The sequence below is a fragment of the Zootoca vivipara genome, chromosome Z2 (genome assembly GCF_965207765.1).
Source record: "Zootoca vivipara chromosome Z2, rZooViv2.hap1.1, whole genome shotgun sequence".
NCBI classification, from domain to species: Eukaryota; Metazoa; Chordata; class Lepidosauria; order Squamata; family Lacertidae; genus Zootoca; species Zootoca vivipara.
The window spans coordinates 41099884-41121520 of NC_142585.1; the positions used below are offsets into that span (position 1 = coordinate 41099884).

Sequence of the window (21637 nt, forward strand, 5' to 3'; positions counted from 1 at the left end):
GTCCAACAGGTCGATCGCGATCTACCAGTAGATCGCGAGGAAGTTTCTGGTAGCTCGCAGGTAGATCGTGGGTTCCTTAGTGCTTGCCAGCCTAAAAGAAAAAAAGAGCTTTCCCCCTTAAAAAAAACACAAAAAAACCTCAACAACTCTTGTCCCCCCCCCTCCAAAGCTCAATAGCCACGGGCAATTGCAGAATTGTAGGGAGAGCTCCTTCCCTCTTGCCGATATAGAACTCACCAGTATGTGTGTGTGAGTGCGTGGCGCATAATGGCTTGCTCCTCCTCCCACATGCCAGCGGAGAGATCCCCGGCTCCCTTAAAAAAAACCCAAGTCTACTTTCCCACTCCTCTTCTCTTTACATTCAAATGGATAAGCATGTAATGAATCAATCAAAACTCATAATTTGGAGGTTTTTAACAAGAAGCAACAGCAAGTGAGCCAGGAAGGGGCAGACAGGAGCCACGGGAGGGAGGCTTCTCTGAGCCGGGAGGGAGGGAGGGAGGGAGGGAGGGAGGGGGCGGACGGGAGCCACGGCTCCTGAGAGGATGACCTGCGCAGCTTTGCCAGTGCCCCTGCGAGGGCTCTGGGTACTTGGGAGTCGGGGGTGGGGGGCACCGGTGCTCCTGGCTGGAGGAGGCAAGCAAGCAAACAAACAAACAAACAAGGGAGGGAAGCCGGCAGGAAAGGCTGAGGCGGGAGGAGGTGACAGGAGCAGCAACAGACTCACTACTCAGTCTTCATTATATGTCCTCCCCTCAGGACTTCCCACACCCGCTAGAATATTTTTGTACTTCTGCAAACTTTGGGGGCAAATAACCTTCTCCTTGGGCATGAATGGGGTACACTCTGTTGGCACAGGTGATCACCCTACAGCCCCTTGAATGCACTGCTTATAAAGCCAGCAAGTTCTGGGGAAGCAGTTGCATTAGCCCAGTCTTCTCCAACCTGCTGTCTTTCAGGGGGTTCTGGACTACGAAGCCCCAGGGGCCAATGGAAGCTGTAGTCCAAAACTTACACAGGGGCACCAGGTGGGTGAAAACCACAGATCATTCCATCAGGCAAGGGCTCCTTAATATTCTCTCCTATCACCCCACCACCACCCGCCTGCTGCTGCCACTCTAGGCAGGAGTCTCGCTGATTCTGCTTCTCAACTTCCCCATGAAATGCACATCATCCCCTTTACCTGCCTGCCTTCCCTCCTCTTGAACCCTCAAAAGGTTGTTTTAACTATCCTATGCTGGTAATACAAGTAGTAATTTTATGTGTATTGGGATTTCCTGAGGGGCATTTGGGAGGGGGGATGCTGCTGTGTTGTTGGTTTTTTTGGGGGGGGACTTTGCGGATACATAGGAGTTTAATAGGGACAATTTTATGATCTGAAGGTGGTCTGCCTGGAAAACAACACTGCAACAATTGTCTTTATGTGTGTGTATTTGCTTCCCACCTTTAGAACTCATGTTTTGGTTCTACTGGTACTTATTTGTGTGAATCTGCATTTCCATATTTTAAAATGACAAAGAGTAAGCAACGTTCAAACATGACAGATTCTCTGAAGCTGGCCCTGACACAGTACTCGCCTGATATCAAACAGTTGGTTACTGAAATGGTGACACAGATGTCACACTAACAATGGATGAAGGCATGTATTTTTAAGGAAATCTTGATAGGTAGGTTAATGGAGTGGGTAAAGGAGTTTGTGCTGCGTACAGTTTTGTGAGTGCTTTTATGCAACTCTCTCCCAAGAAGTCTCTAAAAGTTTCTGTTGTCCTCTGTAAGAAAAGTATTTGGGCAGTGCTGCCCCCCAAAAGGTTACCAAATCTGGTCACCCCCCTTTCCTTCTCCCTAAAAAAGCTCAACAACTTTGAGCTGAACCCCAAAAAATGGGGGTAGATCACCACCAGATTTTAATTCTGAAAGTAGATCACAGTCTCTTGGGAGTTGGCCACCCCTGCCCTAGGCGATTAGCCATTCCAATTTCTGGGCAAGAGAACTAACATTACAATAGTACAACCAAGGGAAATATACATCATGTGATACATTCAACATCCTCTTCCAAGCCTGTTCCTGTTTAAGGTGGAACAGAATCTACTATGAAATCCTAACACTCTCAACCCAACAGGGATGGAATACTTTTATAGACTGGGGGCTGCAATCCAGTGATGGGAGGGGCCAGAAGTAAAAGTGGGTGGGGCAAGGCTGGTAAGGGACGTGGCCTTGAGGGTATGGGAATGTTAGGGATGTGGATTAGGATATATTATTAGATAGATCCTATCCAAGCTTGTGTTAGCAAGCTTCCAATATTAGCAGAGTGACGTTCCCCTTTTGTGCGCAGCAAAGCATGTGCGTTAGATTCGCTAGAATCTCTATAACAATATTACACTTTATAGTTCAATATTACACTTCCTGGCAAAGGTCCCCTTTGTCCCTCTTAAAAGAAATACACAACACAGTGTTTATAAAATAAGATAGAGTTTACTTACAGTTTCATCCTGAGTTACAGCATAATCTCAGAAAGGCAGGCTTGCTTAGAAAAGTTACAAGTATATATATATCTAGAGACTACTTAGTAAAGTAAGACTCCATTTGGTCTCACTCTTGGCTGCAGGCCTAGAGTGAGAACCATGCTAACTAGAGATTCTCTGGAGATGTGTCCTCATCGAGGGAGGAAGTAGCTAAGAGAGAGAGTGATTGCAGGCTAGGGCTTTTGTCTAATCCAACTCATTTGCATGTCTGAGGGAACAGGAACTGACCTGTAGTCAGGTGTCCCTCCAGGTGAGTTCCTGTTAGTGGACACTCTAGGAACTGTTGTGACTTGTCTGCCCCAGTGTTCCATCCCACAAACCCCTTCTCAGGCAATTCACAACATTCATTACATACAAAACAAAACATAAGCAACTTTATTCAACCACCCACGAGTCCCAGCTTGACACGCAGGTTCTGGAAACTCTGTCTTGGCAGGGGTTTTGTTAGGATGTCTGCTGTCATCTCCGATGTGCAGCAGTACGACAGTTCGACAAGTCCATCTTGTATCATCTGGCGAACGTAGTGGTACCTGACCCCAATGTGTTTTGAGCGTGCTAGGAACTTCTCATTCTGCGCCAGCTTTAGACAGCTTTGGTTGTCCTCCAGCAGGCTTATAGGTTCCTTTCTCTCCACGCCAAAGTCTGTTAGGAGTTGGTCCAGCCAGGAAATCTCTCTGCACGCTTCTGTAGCCGCAACATATTCCGATTCTGTAGACGATAAAGCTATACATTTCTGTTTATAACTGCCCCATGTGATAGCTCCGCCCCCATACATAAAGACATGCCCGCTTGTGGATTTATAATCAGAATTATCACCCGCCCAGTCAGCATCAGTGTACCCAATGAGCTTAGGGTCACTGACAGCTGGTAACTTTAATTTACAATCCATTGTACCCTTAAGATATCGAACCACCCTCTTCACACCAACCCAATCATGCTCAGTGGGACTACTCACTTTCCTGCTGAGAATCCCTACTGCATTGGCTAAATCAGGTCTGCATGTGGTAACTAAATACAAAAGTTTACCAATTGCTGAACGATACTCTGTGTTGTTTGGCAGCAGCTTTGAATCCTCTTGGTTCTTTAAGAAGTCTGTAGCCATCGGGGTGTCGACGGGTTTTGCATCCTGCAATTGCATACTCTCCAACAGTTCAATTATCTTTTGCTTCTGATTAAGTAGAAATGAACCATCCTGTTCTCTTTCCACTTGAATCCCGAGGTAATACTCAACTGGTCCTAATTCCTTCACTTGCACTTCCTTGTTGAGGTGCTGGACTACATTTTTATAATCCCTGTCATTTGACGTTGCGATTAAAAGGTCGTCAACGAAGGCAAGAATATAAGAAAATTGTCCATTACTCTGCTTAGTGTACAAACACTTGTCAGCTTCACCTTGCTTGTACCCAAGTTTCACCAGCATTCCATGCAATTTCAAGTTCCAGGCTCTGGCTGCTTGTTTTAAACCATACAGTCCCTTTTGAAGCTTGCAAACCAAATGTGCCTCATTTGGCTTTATAAAACCTTTAGGCTGCTTCATGTAAATTTCTTCAGAAATTTCCCCATGCAAAAACGCAGTAGCTATATCGATGTGTTTCACCTCCATTCCTTTAGATGCTGCGATGCTTAAAAGTAATCTTACGCTACTGTATCTTACTGTCGGTGCAAAGACTTGGTCATAGTCGTGGCCATATTGCTGTGAAAAACCTTGTGCCACTAGTCTTGCTTTGTAACGTTGCACCTCCCCTTCTGAACCCCTTTTAACCTTGAACACCCATTTGCTCCCAATTGCTTTCTTACCAGCAGGCAATTCTGTGAGTGTCCAGGTCTTGTTCTTGTGCAGTGCGTCAATCTCCTCCTGCGCGGCTTTCCTCCAGAGACTGGCTTCGGTGGCTGGCATCTGCTCTACCTCTTCCCAAGTGGAAGGTTCTGGTGGAGACGCCGACCCTGCAAAGTAGGACAGTCGTAGTGGCGGAACGCCCTTGTTGGTTCTGGATGAGCATCTGACCTCTGGTTGTGCAACCGCATCAGCATCCTCATCCTCCTCCAACGCTGGCATGTCCACGTACAGCTCCTCCTCTTCGTCTCTGGTGCCGCCAGGGGTCTGGACCTCTGCGTCTTCTGGGGTGTCGCCTGTAGGGGGTGTTGTGACACTAGAAGGTATATTAGTTCCTTGTGCTAAAGGAAAACTTATAAACTCTTCATCTGGTGACTCTCTAGAACAGTCAATAACAGTGTTCTTTGTATCAAACTTTCCTAGTTCATCAAAATGAACCACATGGTATGGGTCTACTCTGCCACTCTTTGGATCTAGAACTCTATATCCCTTTCCTCCAGGAGCATATCCAACCAGGATACCTGCTTTTGCTCTGGAGTCAAGCTTGTGTCTGCGCTCTTTGGGCACGTGGTAATAACAGACACTTCCAAACACACGTATGTGCTGCAGACTTGGGACTCTCCCGTGCCAAAGTTCAAATGGTGTGCGTTCTGCACCCTTTGTAGGCAATCTGTTTTGCAAATAAATCACCGTATTCGCCGCTTCACCCCATAGCTTCTGTGACAAGTTGGCCTCTTTTAACATGCACCTTGTCATCTCCATAATAGACCTAAACTTTCTCTCAGCAATGGAGTTCTGTTGAGGCGTGTAAGCAACTGTAGTTACATGTGCTATGCCTTCTTGTGCCATGATGGCCTTCATCTGCCGTGAGCAAAACTCTCCACCATTATCCGAAATTAAGGTGGAAGGAGCTCTCTGGAATTTGTTCTTCACCATGTTTAAGTACAGTTTGAACAATTCCGGTGTCTGACTCTTTTCTTCTAGAAAATATCCAACACAATATCTTGAGAAGTCATCTATAAATATCAGAATGTACTTATTGTTTCCTAGGGAAGGTACATTCAGCGGACCACATAGGTCAGTATGAACAGTGTCCATGACTTTTGTGCTTCTCTTCTCTGTACAACGTGGGAAGGAAGGCTTGACTGCCTTTTCAGTTATGCAAGTTGTACAGTTTGGCATTGGTGTACTGCAATTCTTTACCTGTAGACCTTTTACCAGATTTTCCTTCTGCATTTTCAGGATAAGGTTGGTATCCCTGTGTCCAAGCCTTTTGTGCCAGAGTTCCAGATCTGGTTGATCCTTTCTGCTGGGTTGTGCAACCCTTGCAGACTCATTCTCTGAAATATCAATCTCATACACATCATTGATTAGTTTGGCTTGAATAAACACTTCACCATCTTTTATCACATTGCATTGTCCATTTTTAAATATAATTTCAAAACCTTTCTTGTCCAAGCTAGACACACTTATTAGATTACAGTTCAGCTTTGGTGCATACTTAACATTACTCACTGTAGTATCAAAAGACTCATTGTTCACTTTGAAATTCAAGTTCAAAGATCCTGCACCTATTGACTTTATAACATTTCCATCAGCAATTTCAATCTCAGACTGTTTATTATTGTCTATTTCATTGAAATATTCCCTTTTATAACAGAAGTGGCTGCTTGCTGCACTGTCTAGAAGCCACTTATTGCGCTTTCCTTCACAGCTCTGGAAAGCTACATTTCTTTCTTGCAATATCGTTGCACGCCCACGACCCCCCTTCTTTTCGCCTTTTGGTGGAAAGGGGCGGGATTTATTCCTAGGTGCCCGGCATTCCTTCGCCATGTGCCCTTTTAAATTGCAGTTAAAGCAAATTATTTCCTTTGGCGTTTGTCTGGACCTTTGGAAATGCTTGGAAGCATAATTAGTGTCCTTTCTCCCTGTATTCCTTTCTGAAGAATCAAGGTAATCTCTGCATTCCTCTCTCAAATGATCAATCAGTTCTTCAAAAGTCAGGTCCTTTTTGTGATCCATGCAACTCTTGAATGAACTGAAGCTTGGTCCTAGAGATGCTATCAAAAATGAAACCTTTGTTTCTTCATCAAGGGCTTTAGTAGTAAGATCAATCCTCTGAACAATTTCACTAAATTTGCTGATATGGTCAGTGAATTCTTCTCTTGAATTCATCCTCAGCGGAGTTAATTTGCTCATCAAATTCCTGTAGGAGTTCTTAGTAGATGCTCCATACCTGCGCTCAATATCTTTTAAGATTTTAGCTGCATCATCTTTGCTATTAACTGATGTTAGATGCCTGTTGCGAAGTCCACTCAAAATTATGTATCTGGCCTCGCTGTTCATGCGTTTCCAACTTGCTATCTTAGCTAAATCCTCTGCTGTTGTGCCAGTAGGCATAGGTTTTTCAATGGCATCCAAAACATTCCTTGCATCTAAAAATGCTATCAGGCGTTGTTTCCAAAATACATAATTGTCATCATCTAGAGCCATGAATCCTGGCTTAACTCCACTATCAAAATCTGCAAAAGCCATCTTGGAATCTCAAAATTCTAAAAATTTCTCAAAATTCAAAAATTTGCCAAAAATTCCAAAATCAAAATCTCTAAAAATATCTCAAAATGCAAAATAATCTTCACTGCCTCTGAGTTCTCAGTGCTGTAAACTCTGAGGGAGGGGAGGGGTAGCTAATCCCCTAGGCACACTGGAGAACAATAGACCATGTGCTCACCAGGAAGTTCTAACTGAAAAAATCCTACTCAGTTCAAAATCACAATCCAAAGCAATCCTTCAAAAATACACAAAAATACGCAGTCCTGGGCCGTAATAACCCTTTATGGGAATGTTAGGGATGTGGATTAGGATATATTATTAGATAGATCCTATCCAAGCTTGTGTTAGCAAGCTTCCAATATTAGCAGAGTGACATTCCCCTTTTGTGCGCAGCAAAGCATGTGCGTTAGATTCGCTAGAATCTCTATAACAATATTACACTTTATAGTTCAATATTACACTTCCTGGCAAAGGTCCCCTTTGTCCCTCTTAAAAGAAATACACAACACCGTGTTTATAAAATAAGATAGAGTTTACTTACAGTTTCATCCTGAGTTACAGCATAATCTCAGAAAGGCAGGCTTGCTTAGAAAAGTTACAAGTATATATATATCTAGAGACTACTTAGTAAAGTAAGACTCCATTTGGTCTCACTCTTGGCTGCAGGCCTAGAGTGAGAACCATGCTAACTAGAGATTCTCTGGAGATGTGTCCTCATCGAGGGAGGAAGTAGCTAAGAGAGAGAGTGATTGCAGGCTAGGGCTTTTGTCTAATCCAACTCATTTGCATGTCTGAGGGAACAGGAACTGACCTGTAGTCAGGTGTCCCTCCAGGTGAGTTCCTGTTAGTGGACACTCTAGGAACTGTTGTGACTTGTCTGCCCCAGTGTTCCATCCCACAGAGGGCTGCATTCAGCTTCTAGGCCAGAGGTTCCCCACCGCTGTTCTACAACACTCAGGCGTGCCTGTTTAAAAGACACAACCAGCGTGCTTCCCTTTCTGCTGAGATGACATTTTCAGAGCCTTTGATTTTATGATTCCAGGAATCTTTTTTTTTATATCAGCAGTGATCAGGAATGGTGCCAAAGCAGGTTTGCCTTACAAAACACAAACAAAGCAGGGGGGAGTCCAGGAATGCAGGACCGGATCAATCTTTAGCCTCCAAGGCTATTTCTCAAGTGCACGGTTACATGCCTCTCCTCCTTAGTCACCTCTGCACGTCAGGTGATTAAAGTAGTTGATAATCATCTGACTGAACACACAAAGCAAAAACTTGCCGATGTGCACATCAGGTCTATGGCTGGCCCCTGAAGATTGCACTTGATGACAACACATCCAAGAGGAGCATCACAAACCGTTGGAATGTAAACGGACACCACAATTAAGGCGGCTGGGAACAAAGTGTGAAAATAAACGCACAGGTCCAAAAGAAACAGCTGTGTCAGAGCTTTCTGATGATCAGTGAAAAGGTAGCACAGTAATTTTTTTATTAAAGATTTTCTTGAGTTACAAAAATATGTGCAATGTCTCTTGTAACATCTTTACAAAACAGTACTGAGGGGCAGTGGGGAAGCTCAGGGCTAGGGGCTGGATGTCGTCTTCCAGGCCTCTCTGTGTATCCCTCAGAACTCTTAGAATCATAGAATCCTAGAGTTGGAAGAGACCACAAGGGCCATCCAGTCCAACCCCCTGCCAAGCAGAAAACACCATCAAAGGATTTCTGGCATATGGCTGTCAAGCCTCCACTTAAAGACCTCCAAAGAAGGAGACTCCAGCACACTCCTTGGTAGCAAATTCCACTGCTGGACAGCTCTTACTGTCAGGAAGTTCTTCCTAATGTTTAGGAGGAATCTTTTTTATTGTAGCTTGAATCCATTGCTCCGTGTCCGCTTCTCTGGAGCAGCAGAAAACAACCTTTCTCCCTCCTCTATATGACATCCTTTTATATATTTGAATATGGCTATCATATCACCCCTTAACCTTCTCTTCTCCAGGCTAAACATACCCAGCTCCCTAAGCCGTTCCTCATAAGGCATCGTTTCCATGCCTTTGACCATTTGATACTGATTTTATAACATTCAGTTAGCAATCAAAAGCTACAAAAGTGATTTGTATCCCAACTAAGTCCTACTCAATGCAGACCTACTGGAATCAATGAACCTAAGTTAAAGGTAAAGGGACCCCTGACCATTAGGTCCAGTTGCAGATGACTCTGGAGTTGCGGCACTCAGGTGCTCACCTCGCTTTACTGGCCGAGGCAGCCAGCGTACAGCTTCCAGGTCATGTGGCCAGCATGACTAAGCCACTTCTGGCGAACCAGAGCAGCGCACGGAAATGCCGTTTACCTTCCCGCCAGAGCGGTACCTATTTATCTACTTGCACTTTGGTGTGCTTTCGAACTGCTAGGTGGGCAGGAGCTGGGACCGAGCAACGGGAGCTCACCCGTCGCGGGGATTCGAACCGCCAACCTTCTGATCGGCAAGCCCTAGGCTCAGTGGCTTAGACCACAGCGCCACCCGCGTAACATGCTGAACCTAAGTTAGTTGCCTATAAATTTCAGTAGCTCTTCTTTAGGTAGGACTAACTGGGACTGGGAGTAGGCATGGGATAAGAACTAGGGATGACCAGGCGTATTTCCAGAGCTCACAACTGTGCTTGCCAGAGGGCTCTCGTGAGGTGATGCAGGAGGAATGTGTTTCTCTGCATGACACAGTTACACAAAGGGCACACTCCTACCATGTCACAACCCATAAGACAGTGACCCACAAGAAGTGGCAGATCATGTCATCTCTTCACCTGAGTCAGCTCTGAACGGTCTGCTATCTATCAGTGTCATGACATGGGACACGTAAAGGAATGAAAACTGCCATGTTGGAATGGGCTCATCAGCTGGCAAATCAATTTTAAAAAAGTTTTGATCAGCTAAAATGCACTCCCAGATAATCAGATACGTTTAAAAAAAAAAAAAAAAAAAACTACCCCGAACAATTAAGATGAATGTGGGAAACTTTTTATTTATTATTTAAATTCGTGTGCTACATTCCCTATAAACATGCTCAAAGTGGCTGACAACTGAGCAATAAAAATGTGAATCAATTGTTACAATAACAGTCAAATACTAAATCATTTTGAAACATAATTCGACAATCCAACAAACAACTCAATTTGATTTATATGACCATTATGAGGACAATTAGGAAAAAAATACTGTTCTGTAACAGTCAGCTGGTGGCTTGCTTAATTTTTACATTGCTCTTGTGTATTTTAATCGTTGTTAGCTATATTTTTTAAAAAATGAAATAGCAGTATACTGCAATGAGGGTGAAAGAGGAGAGTGCAAAATATGGTCTGAAGCTCAACATCAAAAAAACCAAGATCATGGCCACTGGTCCCATCACCTCCTGGCAAATAGAAGGGAAAGAAATGGAGACAGTCAGAGATTTTACTTTCTTGGGCTCCTTGGGAAACTCTTGGCCGTCCAGATGTTGTTGGACTACAACTCCCATCATTCCTGGAGATGCTGAGGCCAAGGGAAGTTGGAGTCCAGCAACATCTGCAGGAAAGCAATGACAAACCTAGACAGCATCTTAAAAAGCAGAGACATCACCTTGCCTACAAAGGTCTGTATAGTTAAAGCTATGGTTTTCCCAGTAGTGATGTATGGAAGTGAGAGCTGGACCATAAAGAAGGCTGATTGCCAAAGAATTGATGCTTTTGAATTATGGTGCTGGAGGAGACTCTTGAGAGTCCAATAGACTGCAAGAAGATCAAACCTATCCATTCTTAAGGAAATCAGCCCTGAGTGCTCACTGGAAGGACAGATCGTGAAGCTGAGGCTCCAATACTTTGGCCACCTCATGAGAAGAGAAGAATCCTTGGAAAAGACCCTGATGTTGGAAAAGATTGAGGGCGCTAGGAGAAGGGGACGACAGAGGACGAGATGGTTGGACAGTGTTCTCAAAGCTACGAACATGAGTTTGACCAAACTGCGGGAGTTAGTGCAAGACAGGAGTGCCTGGCGTGCTCTGGTCCATGGGGTCACGAAGAGTCGGACACGACTAAACGACTAAACAACAACAACAACATGCTCTGTGGTTTGCATGCTGTGATGTGCCTCTTCCCAACCTCTGTTAAATGTGCCTGCAGCAGCGTTACCGGGGTGGGTTGGGGTGGCGGCACTACATACACCAGTTTAGCAAGCCACACTCTGAAGCACCTCCAGGTCTTTTAAAGGTGAGGTGGGTAGTGGAGCTTGGGCCAAGCCAAGCCAGCAATGGGGGAATAGGTAAGGAAGTGGGCAAGGTGTAAAGGGAGCAAGGTTTGGCCAGGGGGGTGGGTGAAGAGCAAAGGGATTAAAGGGATAGGGCATAGCCGGGGGGGGCAGAGAGGGGCAGCTCCCCCCCAAATCAATAAAAATCAATAAAAATACAAACTGAGGTTCTACCCCCTCTAACAAAAGGCCTGTCCCCCCACCCAAAAGAATCCTGGCTATGTTCAAGGGAAGTGATGCAAGCAGATCTGTTAGCCCCTAGCAAAAATAAAATAAAATTAAGCATTCCTAAAATAAACATGGAACCATATCAATTAATGACAAAATTAATTGACTATTGTGAATTGACAGAGCTTCAGGCGGCGAGCCCTGTCTTAGAGGCTTTATTCCCTGAGAATGCCACTTCCAACACAAGGCTTGTTGTGAGACCTACAGGCAATGCAGGGGAGTGAGGGGTGCTATCTGAGGAGGGGCACTCTCTTGGCACAGAATGTCTCTTTTAAGAGGATGCAGGCTGTGACACATAAATAGAACCCCACACAGCAGAGTCTCTTCCAAGAAGAGACATTCCATCTTCCTTTAAAAAGGTAAAGGACCCCTGACAGTTAAGTCCAGTCGCGGACGACTCTGGGGTTGTGGCGCTCATCTCGCTTTACAGGCTGAGGGAGCAGATGTTTGTCCGCAATTTTTCCGGGTCATGTGGCCAGCATGACTAAGCAGCTTCTGGCGAACCAGAGCAGTGCACAGAAACGCCGTTTACCTTCCTGCCGGAGCAGTAATTATTAATCTACTTGCACTTTGATGTGCTTTTGAACTGCTAAGTTGGCAGGAGCAGGGACCGAGCAACGGGAGCTCACTCCGTCGCTGAGATTCGAACCGCCAAGCTTCCGATCAGCAAGCCCTAGGCTCTGTGGTTTAGAGTCTAGACCACAGCGCCATCCGCGTTCCATTCGTTCCATTCCCTCTTCCTTTAGCAGAGAGGAAACCTCTTCTAATATGATACCTGCACTCACATGTGCAACACCAGTGCATGGGTGAATGGTGACATATGAAAAGAGGCATTATATTCTCTCTCTCTCCCCCCCCCCACCCTGTTAGTTAACAACACTGTGTCTTGACCCACAACTTAAACAAGTGCTGCTATGTGTCCATCTTTTACAAACAAAGGATGCTCTCCTCACTTTGGACCGTTTGTAGTTTTTGACAGGCAAAAAGGGATACAGGATTAATCAATGAAACAGTTAATCAACTAAAACAGAGTTGTATTCCAACTAAGTTCTACTCAGAGTGGACCCATTGAAGTTAATGAATATGACAAACTTAGGTCCATAATTTTCAGTGGCTTGACTCTGAGTGGAGCTTAATTGAGTATGATCCTCAGTGATTAATCAAGGTTTCTCAAATCAGCCAACAGGTTCAATACTAATAACTGAGGCAACAAAACCAGTGCTCCAACCCACCGACTGTGATTCTAACTTTGCACAGGGTTGTTCAAGACTGGAGGCAGCTTGGGAGCATTCTCAGTTGGCACCCCTTGCTTCTTGCAAGATAAGGGGACCCACAGAAGTTGTTCTGCCCATGCAACGGGTCAGGGCAGCACTGCATTTGAGATCAAGCTGAGAATTCAGCAATCTTGAGAAACTCACTGCTCAAGTTTCCGGCCCTCGTGGAGGAAATGTGTGAGCTGTCACTGCTGAAATCACCAACACTCGTGGGAGGGGTGGTCATAGCTCCTCCCAATAATTAGCAGAAGTTAGCTAATGAGTACTTGTTGTAAAAGTGCATTTTACCTGACACAGGATTTTAGATGAACATGCTGCAGGTGAGTGTGTGTGTGTGTGTTACTTGCAACACCAAGTTCCATGATCAGTGCGAGATTCCAGGGGTTGCAGAGTCGTTTGCCAGGGTCTGTGTTCCCTTTTGGAGAATGAGGTGCAATAGAGACTGATGTCTTTATGACGTATGGTTTTATTTACACATACAGTATATACAACCTGCACCTAGATGGAGGGATTTCTGAGCATTCATGTGCTGTGAGGGTCTGGCTGCTTCTCCCATAAGTGCAGCATTCACTTCAAAGGGCAGCAAAAAGCCTTCCTCTATATCTCATTGTTTGAGCCTGTCATCCCCAACTCACTTGGAGTTCTGCCTCTCCTTCTCCTTCTCGCTATTAAGTGACTCCCAGGACCTCCCTTCAGCATATATCATTAAAAATTGGAACATTAAACCTGGCTTTTGCCTCCCCCTACTAGCACCCAGCAAAGAAGGGGCCCAACTCCCCCTTGCCTGGCTGTTGCCCTCTGTTGGTTTCCTGAATGGGCTAATCTCCTGCCAACCTAGCAGTTCGAAAGCACGTCAAAGTGCAAGTAGATAAATAGGCACCGCTCCAGTGGGAAGGTAAACGGTGTTTCCGTGCGCTGCTCTGGTTCGCCAGAAGCGGCTTAGTCATGCTGGCCACATGATCTGGAAGCTGTCTGTGGACAAACGCCGGCTCCCTCAGCCCATAGAGCAAGATAAGTGTGCAACCCCAGAGTCGTCTGCAACTGGACTTAACTGTCGGGGGTACCTTTACCTTTAATCATGGCCCATTCAGATACCTCTAGGAGCTGGGTTGGCTCATTAGCATAAATCCAGGGGGGTTCCCTGCTCGACAAAGTTTAATCAAACTTTGATTAATTCTAATTTTTACTAAATCACAAACACATTTAGGGAGATCTAGTCCCCCCAAAACCTCATAATATCATATATGAACGCTGCTCCCTCTGCTTGTAAATTGTTGCAGTTGTCTTTGTAAAGGCGGGAATATAGCAAAATCAAAAGAGTGGTCCCTCTTCTTATCTGCCTCATCTTCCTACCTATTCCCGCATGAAGGGCTAAAGGGCATTGACTGGGGCTGACATCAGCACTTTCTCTTCAAAAAGCAGGATTGTAGCCAATGTTTGCCATGAGCAGGCCCATTAAAATTAATAGACATGACTATTAAGGATCAATTAAATTAAATGGTGGTAGACAGGGCTTTTTCTCAGCTGGAACTCAGTTGCAGCACCTCTCAGGTGGGCGCCATTGCCATTCTAAGAGAACAAGGGAGGGGTTCATTGTGAGTTCCAGCACCTTGTTCTCTAGAAAAATAGCACTGGTTGTAGACCACTCAGAAAGATCTGTGAAGTTTGAGCTGGTGAACGAAACTACAGCTTACTGTGATGAATTGCTCATTTTGTAAAATAAAGTAATGTTGCTTTGGGAAAACACCTTTCATATTGCCAGTTAGATACCTGAATCTGGTCCTTGGGAGGTGGGGGTGGTACACCCATAGGAAGATCCTTAAAACAACCCCTATGGGTCAGGAACCCAAGAAGATGGCCATGAATAACCTGTAACCCCTGGTTATGAAACAGACAAATGCTTCTTTCCCCATTTCCCAGGTGGGAAGGATGAGGAGGCATGCTCTTCCCCCAAGCCTGCAGAGTGATTCAGACTGCTGAGTAGCACCTCCTGGTGTCCAGTCTCATGATCAACTCAATGCATTGGATTCTACTGAGGAAGGCAGGATATGACCCTGATGATTCAACACAGGTGATCCTCTAGCGTTTGGTGAGATATGGCCACCGTTGGGAGGCAGAAAGGACTGTTATTAAAGGTAAAGGGACCCCTGACCATTAGGGCCAGTCATGACTGACTCTGGGGTTGCGGCGCTCATCTCGCGTTATTGGCCGAGGGAGCCTGCGTACAGCTTCCAGGTCATGTGGCCAGCATGACTAAGCCACTTCTGGTGAACCAGAGCAGCACACGGAAATGCCGCTCATCTTCCCGCTTGGAGCGGTACCTATTTATCTACTTGCACTTTGATGTGCTTTCGAACTGCTAGGTGGGCAGGAGCTGGGACTGAGCAATGGGAGCTCACCCTCTCGCAGGGATTCAAACCGCCGACCTTCTGATCAGCAAGCCCTAAGCTCAGTGGTTTTACCCACAACGCCACCTGATTCCCTGATTGTTGTTGTTTAGTCGTTTAGTCAGAACAGTTGGGGCTTTTTTAGTCCGTATAAAAAGGTAGTAAGGAGACAATACAGAGGTGCATAAAACTGGACAAAGTTACACCCCCCCCACCTTTTTCATTGTATTAGAACCTGCAGTAATCCAATGAAGCTGAATATTGGAAGATACAGGGCAAGCAATAGGAAATACCTAGCACAACACAGAATTATAAACTGGAAATTTGCTGCCACAGAATGTAGGTGATGTAATGCGCACCTTTTGTGGCCAAAATATGTCGTGAAAATTAGGGTATGCATTAGATTTGAGGACGCATTTACATTTGCCAGCAAATACTTTTTTGGTTTCAAGGCTTTGAAAACTGAGGTGCGCATTAGATTCAATGGTGCATTAGATTTGTGTAAATACAGTACAGTACAGTGGACCCTCCGGATACAAACTTAATTCGTTCCGGGGGTCCGTTCGCACCCCGAAAATAACATAAATAGAGGCGCACTTCTGCGCATGTACGTGGCGCAGTTGTGCACATGTGTGTGGTGAAACCCAGAAGTATACACTTCCAGGTTTGCCGTGGCCGTAACTCAAAGACTCCATACCCCCCATTCCCAAAGCTCATTTTCCCCTTCAACATCCAGCTAGATCAAGGGAAGTAATAGTACAGTACTACTGTATTCTGCTCTGGTCAGACATCACCTGGAGTACTGTGTCCAGTTCTGGGCACCAGTGTTCAAGAAGGATACTGACAAGCTGGAACGTGTCCAGAAGAGGGCAACCAAAATGGTCAAAGGCCTGGAAACGATGCCTTATGAGGAACGGCTTAGGGAGCTGGGTATGTTTAGCCTGGAGAAGAGAAGGTTAAGGGGTGATATGGTAGCCATGTTCAAATATATGAAAGGATGTCATATAGAGGAGGGTGAAAGGTTGTTTTCTGCTGCTCCACAGAAGCGGACACGGAGCAATGGATTCAAGCTTCAAGAAAGAAGATTCCACCTAAACATTAGGAAGAACTTCCTGACAGTAAGAGCTGTTCAGCAGTGGAATTTGCTGCCAAGGAGTGTGGTGGAGTCTCCTTCTTTGGAGGTCTTTAAGCGGAGGCCATATATCAAGATTACTTTGATGGTGTTTCCTGCTTGGCAGGGGGTTGGACTGGATGGCCCTTGTGGTCTCTTCCAACTCTATGATTCTACGATCAACTTAAAGGTAAAGGACCCCTGACAGTTAAGTCCAGTCGCAGATGACTCTGGGGTTGCGGCGCTCGTCTCGCTTTACAGGCTGAGGGAGCTGGCATTTGTCCGCAGACAGTTTTTCTGGGTCATGTGGCCAGCATGACTAAGCCGCTTCTGGCGCAATGTCACATCGAAATCAGAGCAGCACACGGAAATGGCATTTACCTTCCCACTGGAGCAGTACCTATTTATCTACTTGCACTTTTTGGTGTGCTTTCGAACTGCTAGGTTGGCAGGAGCTGGGACCGAGCAATGGGAGCTCATCCCGTCATGGGGATTCGAACTGCCGACCTTCTGATCAGCAAGCCCAAGAGGCTCAGTGGTTTAGACCACAGTGCCACCCGCGTCCCCTGGCAAATACGGTATATGCCTCTAAATGCTAGTTGCAGGGAATCACAAGCTGCTTTTTTCCCTCAGGTCTGGCTTGCAGGCTTCCCATTGGAGCGTCTGGTTGGCCATTGTGAGAACAGGTGGCTGAACTAAGTGGGCCTTTGACCTGATCCATCAGGGCTATTTTTATGTTCTTAACCCAAGATACAGACACTGACGGCTTCGTTGTTGTTGTTTAGTTGTTTAGTCGTGTCCGACTCTTCGTGACCCCATGGACCAGAGCATGCCAGACACAACAAAATAGTTCATTTTTCACATGGTCTAAGTGGCTTATTAGCTCCCCATTCCAGATTCCGACAAAAGTTCAAAACAAAGCACGCTCTCCACTATAACTGGACTGAATTCTTTAAGAAATGAATATAAATGTCTGATACCTTTCAAGACTGCTGTTTTCTCTATGCATCCCCATTTAGGGATCAGCCATAATATGATTGCTGTTGTCTATGTTTGTCTATTGCATGTATTTCAGAAATAACAAGAATAAACTTTTAAAAGTGCAGAGGCTTGATAAGAAGCTGATGCTTATATGACCTAACTATCCCATAGCCCAGGGGTGGCCAACTCCCAAGAGACTGTGATCTACTTTCAGAATTAAAATCTGGTGGTGATCTACCCCCATTTTTTGGGGTTCAGCTCAAAGTTGTTGAGCTTTTTTAGGGAGAAGGAAAGGGGGTGACCAGATTTGGTAACTTTTGGGGGGCAGCACTGCCCAAATACTTTTCTTACAGAGGAAAACAGAAACTTTTAGAGACTTCTTGGGAGAGAGTTGCATAAAAGCACTCACAAAACTGTACGCAGCACAAACTCCTTTACCCACTCCATTAACCTACCTATCAAGATTTCCTTAAAAATACATGCCTTCATCCATTGTTAGTGTGACATCTGTGTCACCATTTCAGTAACCAACTGTTTGATATCAGGCGAGTACTGTGTCAGGGCCAGCTTCAGAGAATCTGTCATGTTTGAACGTTGCTTACTCTTTGTCATTTTAAAATATGGAAATGCAGATTCACACAAATAAGTACCAGTAGAACCAAAACATGAGTTCTAAAGGTGGGAAGCAAATACACACACATAAAGACAATTGTTGCAGTGTTGTTTTCCAGGCAGACCACCTTCAGATCATAAAATTGTCCCTATTAAACTCCTATGTATCCGCAAAGTCCCCCCCCCCAAAAAAACCAACAACACAGCAGCATCCCCCCTCCCAAATGCCCCTCAGGAAATCCAAATACACATAAAATTACTACTTGTATTACCAGCATAGGATAGTTAAAACAACCTTTTGAGGGTTCAAGAGGAGGGAAGGCAGGCAGGTAAAGGGGATGATGTGCATTTCATGGGGAAGTTGAGAAGCAGAATCAGCGAGACTCCTGCCTAGAGTGGCAGCAGCAGGCGGGTGGTGGTGGGGTGATAGGAGAGAATATTAAGGAGCCCTTGCCTGATGGAATGATCTGTGGTTTTCACCCACCTGGTGCCCCTGTGTAAGTTTTGGACTACAGCTTCCATTGGCCCCTGGGGCTTCGTAGTCCAGAACCCCCTGAAAGACAGCAGGTTGGAGAAGACTGGGCTAATGCAACTGCTTCCCCAGAACTTGCTGGCTTTAAAAGCAGTGCATTCAAGGGGCTGTAGGGTGATCACCTGTGCCAACAGAGTGTACCCCATTCATGCCCAAGGAGAAGGTTATTTGCCCCCAAAGTTTGCAGAAGTACAAAAATATTCTAGCGGGTGTGGGAAGTCCTGAGGGGAGGACATATAATGAAGACTGAGTAGTGAGTCTGTTGCTGCTCCTGTCACCTCCTCCCGCCTCAGCCTTTCCTGCCGGCTTCCCTCCCTTGTTTGTTTGTTTGTTTGTTTGTTTGCTTGCCTCCTCCAGCCAGGAGCACCGGTGCCCCCCACCCCCGACTCCCAAGTACCCAGAGCCCTCGCAGGGGCACTGGCAAAGCTGCGCAGGTCATCCTCTCAGGAGCCGTGGCTCCCGTCCGCCCCCTCCCTCCCTCCCTCCCTCCCGGCTCAGAGAAGCCTCCCTCCCGTGGCTCCTGTCTGCCCCTTCCTGGCTCACTTGCTGTTGCTTCTTGTTAAAAACCTCCAAATTATGAGTTTTGATTGATTCATTACATGCTTATCCATTTGAATGTAAAGAGAAGAGGAGTGGGAAAGTAGACTTGGTTTTTTTTAAGGGAGCCGGGGATCTCTCCGCTGGCATGTGGGAGGAGGAGCAAGCCATTATGCGCCACGCACTCACACACACATACTGGTGAGTTCTATATCGGCAAGAGGGAAGGAGCTCTCCCTACAATTCTGCAATTGCCCATGGCTATTGAGCTTTGGGGGGGGGCAAGAGTTGTTGAGGTTTTTTTGTTTTTGTTTTTAGGGGGAGAGCTCTTTTTTTCTTTTAGGCTGGCAAGCACTAAGGAACCCACGATCTACCTGCGAGCTACCAGAAACTTCCTCACGATCTACCGGTAGATCGCTATCGCCTGGCCTAGGGGATCACAGAACTGGCTGGTGTTCTGACCCAGGCAGCAGAAAGGCAGCAGCGTGTTCCGATTGCAGCTGCAGGATGCTGAAAACTTTGAGCAAAGAGTACAGAAGGTAAGGGACTTTGATCTGCGCAGCCTGAAGTTTTATGGACTGTGAGAAGCTGCAGCATTTTTCCGGTTAGAAGCAGGGAGGTATACAGGGGGTGTGTGTGTTCCATCTCTCTTACTAACCGGGAAAAATGCTGCAGCTTCTGACAGTCCACTGTCCTCACAGTCATTAATCACTGTGAAAGTTTTACTGCCCACCATAAAGGAATGATTATCCTAAGTTTATGTCCGGGACAATTTATTTATGTTGGTGCATGCAATTCGGCTCGCGAGATGTGGGAATCATTGAAGCTAGCTCTTGGAGGGGGAGGAAGCTGTGATGGTGATTCCCAAATGATTGCTGGAGTGCTGGGGCACCCGGTTGCAAACCACAGGAAGAGCTGGCTGTCTCCAGTGAATGCAAGAGCTGAGGGCGCCACTTGGGAATTGCAGCAGGAGCTGGCTGTAGCGTCAGACCTGGAACAAGTGGCTGCACAGAATGCTTCAATGGAAATGGCTGAGGGCGCCAGTTGCAAATCTCAGGGGGAGATGACGACGGCAGTCCCGTGGGAACGAAGGTCAGTCTTCAAAGTCTTTTCAGAAGCTGAGACATAAACATGAACACAAGCCTGCAGGTGCAGCTGTGTCAGGGAGGAGGGGCAAGGAGATGCCCACAAAAGTGAAGCTTGTTGACAGTGGAATTTGCTACCAAGGAGTGTGGTGGAGTCTCCTTCTTTGGAGGTCTTTAAGCAGAGGCTTGACAGGCATATGTCAAGAATGCTTTGATGGTGTTTCCTGCTTGGCAGGGGGTTGGACTGGATGGCCCTTGTGGTCTCTTCCAACTCTATGATTCTATTATCATCATTATCATCATCATCATCATCATCATCAAAGTTTATAGTATAAAGAAACCTCCAGCTCTGAATAGCTGGAATGTAGTCTACTGTAGAAAGGGAAGAGGCACATACATTGTCCTGCCCACTTTTGCCCTTCATCCTTCCCATCCACGGGCATATGGCCCCTGGAAGGTAGCTCACAAGTGAATTTGGCCCTCAGCTCAGACTGAAAAAAGCCCCCACCCTCAATGCACAGGATATTGTCTAGACAGAGACCCATGGTGTGACTCAGTACTAAGGTGCCCTCAACCCCCCCCCCATAGAAGCTTTTTGGGGGTCACAAAAGACTGGGTGAGCTAGGATGGCAGACTTGACTTCTGTTAACTTAATTTTGTGGTTTTCTGAAGCTGTGCAGGGGTGATGACGGAGAGATTCAGCAGCTATTTTTTGCACTGGTCTTGAGTTAGAATGGGCTGGGCTTCTGCCCCCCAAGCCCTGTCCTGACGGCGCTGCTGCTTGCGGCGGGGATAGACTGATGTCACTGAAGTCCAACTCCCACCAGTGCCAACCAGCATGGCTAGTAGTAAAGGATGATGGGAGCTGTGGATTGCCCCACATGTATAAGAAGCAACCCTGAGCATTCTGACATCTTCATTGCAGGAGACACAACTTTTTCTATATTCAGCTGAGGTAGAATGAATCAAATATACCAAAAGTCCAAGCGCATTCCTCCTTGTTGATGGTTGACTGAGGTTACAATCCTGTGCATTCTTACCTGAGAGTAAGCCCTACTGAGCATAAAACAACTTCTTGTAGACATGTATAGCATTGCTCTATCTGGCTTATGGCTTCCCACCAATCTTGCATGGTAGGTGGGTGACTGGCCCATAGTGACTAGGTGAGTTTTATTGGGTGAGGATTTGAACCCAGGTCTCCCTAACTCTTATCCAGTGCTCTTAGCCATAACTCTTATCCAGTGCTCTTAGCCATGACCCCAGAGGTAGCCAATGTGGTGCTGGCCAGATGTTGCTGAAGTGCAACTCACCCTTGACCATTGACTGCGCTTGACTGGGCTGGGAGTCTGGAAACATCTGGCAGACACCAGTACACCACTAGCTAAAAGGTAAAGGGACCCTGGCCGTTAGGTCCAGTCGTGGACGACTGTGGGGTTGTGGCGTTCATCTCGCTTTATTGGCCGAGGGAGCTGGCGTACAGCTTCCGGGTCATGTGGGCAGCATGACTAAGCCACTTCTGGCAAACCAGAGCAGCACATGGAAATGCCGTTTACCTTCCCGCCAGAGTGGTACCTATTTATCTACTTGCACTTTGATGTGCTTTCGAACTGCTAGGTGGGCAGGAGCTGGAATCGAGCAACGGGAGCCCACCCTGTCGTGGGGATTCGAACCACCGACCTTCTGATTGGCAAGCCCTAGGCTCTGTGGTTTAG

General features: G+C 46.1%; 1 protein-coding gene across 10 annotated transcripts in view; it reads left to right on the plus strand.

Annotated features, from left to right (window-relative positions):
* LOC132591503 (uncharacterized) overlaps window positions 1–21637 on the plus strand; it is an 86703-nt gene that overhangs the window by 19686 nt on the left and 45380 nt on the right. For 2 of the 10 annotated variants that reach the window (XM_088664992.1, XM_088664997.1), the window contains one exon: window positions 19184–19379. The exons of 6 other annotated variants lie outside the window; for them this stretch is intronic. The gene's annotated coding sequence lies outside the window, so the exon portion shown is untranslated. Of the gene's footprint in view, window positions 1–7953; window positions 8378–18778; window positions 19042–19183; window positions 19380–21637 lie in introns of those variants that run through there. 2 more of the 10 variants (XM_088664994.1, XM_088664995.1) reach the window with 2 other exon arrangements.